The following is a 3,551-nucleotide window of genomic DNA, read 5'->3' as shown; positions in this document are numbered from 1 at the left end:
GGCAAGCAGGAGGGAGGATCACACTGTGGGAGATTGGAGCCCTGATCAGTGAGCTGTCAGATGGGAAGGAGGAAGCAGAGCCAGCAAAGCCAGGGCTTGGCAGAGTCTAGAGGGAGGCTGGTTGGCAGAGGTGGGCTACTACCCTTTGTGCTCTGCATACAATAGCCTAGAGCTGGACCTGTACTGTTTGGAGTTGCAAGCAGCAGGGAGGGACTGTGGACAGAGGGCTCACAGGTTCTCCAGGACCCTGTGCTGTGGGAGGCCCTGTGCAGATGCAGCCTGGCTGAGAAGTCCGCTGGGATTGGGGAGGGGTGGGCCCTGGGCTCTGACCATCACTCTGCCAATCCTACAGGCGATGAGCAACGGCATCACTCCCTATCTGAGAATCATCCTGAAAGACTTTATCCTGATTCAGGTGGACTACGAGAACATCCAGGTTGTGAGTAGCCAGGACCTAGCTGGCCGCTTGGAGCTGGCTTCCTGAGTCTGGCACTGCTGGTGGTCTCAAGGCCATCCACTGAGCTGAGTGCAATGTCCCTGGGAGCAGGTGCCGCCCACAGCCGCCTGACCCCTGTGCTGTGGACACAGAGCCCAGCTGGGACTTCAAGTCCCATAAGGGAGGATCTGGGGCCCCACCTGGAAGCAGATTTTCTAAGACAAACAACCTGTGGCCCAAGCCAGGCCTTTTCCCCTGAAGCCACAATGTCACTCCCAGCACAGAAGGGTCAGTCCTCACACTGTCTGCACCTGACTGCATGCTGGGTCCCCAGCCCTGCCCTCTGCAAGTTGGTCCTCTTTCTGTGCATGCACATGGGATCCCGTGGCTAGAGGAGGCCCTGCTCAGAGGTCCTAAGGGCAAAAGGACCCCATTCTAACTGCAATGCCCTCTGCCTTGTAGGTGGCGAGAAGGAAAGTGAAGAAATTGAACAAGGTGATCAAGGTAGCTGCCCAGAGAGAACAGGCTGCCCAGAGAGAACCAGCAGGGTGGTGGAGTCAGGCCTGCCCCTCTGCTCTTTCCTCCTGCGGACAATGTCAGGATAGAGAAGTCCTACCCCAGGGAGGGTGGATTGTGAGGTGGCACCCAGGAGATTCCCCGCTGGCAGGATGGAGTGTAAGGACATGGCTGTGAGGTCCCCAGCAGCCTTGGGAGGCTCAGTGGAGGTTGGGTGGCTAGAGCAGCAGAGGAGCTGGGACCCTTCCAAGACAGCCTAGCCCAGCCCTGGCCAGCCCAGCCCTGTCACTGCCCTTGTGCTGTCCATGGCCAGGAAAACAAGATCATCAAGCAGATGAAAGAGCAGCAACACAGTTGCAGCTTTTATAATATTCGAGTGGACCACCATTTTACTGAGTGGTTCAGGGGCCTGGAGCGGCTCAGCAAGGATGCCAGGTAGGTTGCCACTATATGGGGCAGGGAGAGGGGCCGTCCCTCGGAGGGAGTCCAGAGGGACAGAGTTGTGTTACCTGGGTGAGGGGGATTGGACTGACACTCTGGAGGGCCTAATGGCAGGTGGGCCACCAAGCCCCAAGCCCAGGCCAATTCTGGCAGGGAGCTGTACACAGCACTTGGTGTCCTCACCGGCTCATTTGTCTTAGCTACGAGCTGTCCTGTGCCCTGGAGCCCTGCAGGCCGACTGGCTGTCCAAGGAAGAAGCACTCAAGTGTTGGCAAGTCTAGGAAGAAGTAAGTGGATGAGCCCTGGCAGTCAGGGGCCAGGGCAGATGGGGGGCTGGGCAACCCGCTGGCCCCACAGACTGGGGTTGAGTTTGCCCAGCTAACAGCAGCCCTGTTGCTGGGCTCAGAGGTTTAGCTCTCTGGGACTCACTGTCTTCCCCTACCAAGTCTCTGGGATCCATCCCTGAGAAGGGGTCAGATTAAGGAAAGCAGTGATTGCCAAGAGACTGGACTGGAGCCGCATGCTAGCAGGGTACTGGGGAGTGGGAGCTTGGACTGTGCTTGGGGCTTGCACTCCAAGAACCTCTCTAGTGCCACCATTCCCACAACACTGCCTTCCCTTGCAGTGGCGGCTCCCAGCCAATCCAAAAGCCCTTTCCCCAGAGGACAAAGAAGCATAAAGTGCGCTTCAGTCTGCCTCCCACGTAGAGAAAGGGCCAAAACCTGTACTATCATCTTGGTCTGGCTGGACCAGGGCTAATCACCACAAACCTACAGTGGCCCAGGCCACACCGCCCCTACATTCACCTCCAATTCTGAAACCCTCTCAATCCTTCATCCACAATCCTATTTTAAGTGAAATATGGCAGCCTTGCCTATTAGAATGTTACAAAACAAAAAACACAAAAATCAAAAAAAGAAAAAAACAAAAAGCAAAAAAACCCAAAAACCAAAAAAAAAAAAACCACAAAAGAAACAAAACAAAACAAAACCCCAACTCTGCCAGCAGGAGGCAACTCTTTGTAGGAAGGTCACTGGAGCACTTCGTGGAGGGAGATAGGATCAGCTTCTTGGAAGAGTCATGGAGTCACAGTGTGTTGGGCTTCCTCTAGCCCTGCTGACATATCTGATGTGGTTCCCTGTATCACAGAGCTGTAACAAAGCACTCTGTGCTAGTGATGTGAGCAAATGTCTCATTCAGGAGCTATGCCAGGGCGGGCCTGGACAAGGAAATTGTTCCTGCTCTAAAGAGTGTACGCTGTGCCTTGGGGCACTTTGGGACAAGTGCTGGGGTTGTGTTGGTATGTGTCATCCTCAGAAGTAAAGTGACACTCCTCGTAGAAGAACTGTATGAGCCTATCCCCTTTCTCTTCTGTGCTCTCACAGAAGGACATACCCAGTTGAATTGGAACATTGTTTCCTTCCCTAGTGCAGAAGAACTTTCAGAAACCAGGAAAACCTGGTTTCTATTTTAAAAACTGTGAACCAGCCTCATCACCCAAATGTGTCTGTTCCTAAAAATAATGTTCATGGCCCCTTATTCCGGTGACAAAGAGCACCGGTTTACCGTGGTCTAGTTTGATGACCGCAGGTCCATACATAGTGGAAAATAGCCTGTGAGTCCATGGGAGCATCCAAGTACCGCTGGTTTCATAATGCCTGCTGTTAGTGCATCTATCCTGAACGCTTGGACTACAGAAGTGAGACTGTTAAGTGTATGAACTTTATGTTTCAAAGAAGAAAAATGTAAATAGAAAGCATCTTAGTCAGAAAGACATTTGTACGCATGAGAGTTCCTCAGAGAATCGACCTGTGGCATCAGAGTGCCAACAGGTTATGAAGATGTCAAGAATCTGGATTGCATTACCTTTAAGGTACGGTATATCCAGGGATGTCTTCAATTACACAGTTATAACTGCTCTTGTTCTTTATTCCCCACCGGTAACATAGCTTTACCTTTGGACACTTGTATAACTTTGGTCATAAAGGCAACAGGTACACAGAGAATTCCTAAAAGATCTGAGTTTGTAGCATAAAGCCTGATGATCTTTTCTTTGGTATTGAAAAGCTTTCTGTCTTCAAAATTATAGCATTAAACTGTTAACATGAGCAATGATTTCCTGACCTGCTACTGAATGTCATTCTTCATTGTTGCCTGG

General features: G+C 51.7%; 1 pseudogene; it reads left to right on the top strand.

Moving 5' to 3' along the window:
- Positions 1-2,454: 2,454 nt before the first annotated feature.
- Positions 2,455-3,142, top strand: LOC125368196 (annotated as a pseudogene).
- The last annotated feature ends 409 nt before the right edge of the window (positions 3,143-3,551 follow it).

Source organism: Perognathus longimembris, chromosome 20 (assembly GCF_023159225.1).
Source record: "Perognathus longimembris pacificus isolate PPM17 chromosome 20, ASM2315922v1, whole genome shotgun sequence".
Lineage (NCBI taxonomy): Eukaryota > Metazoa > Chordata > Mammalia > Rodentia > Heteromyidae > Perognathus > Perognathus longimembris.
Note: the sequence above shows the minus strand (reverse complement) of the source record. Positions and strands in the feature narration are given on the sequence as shown.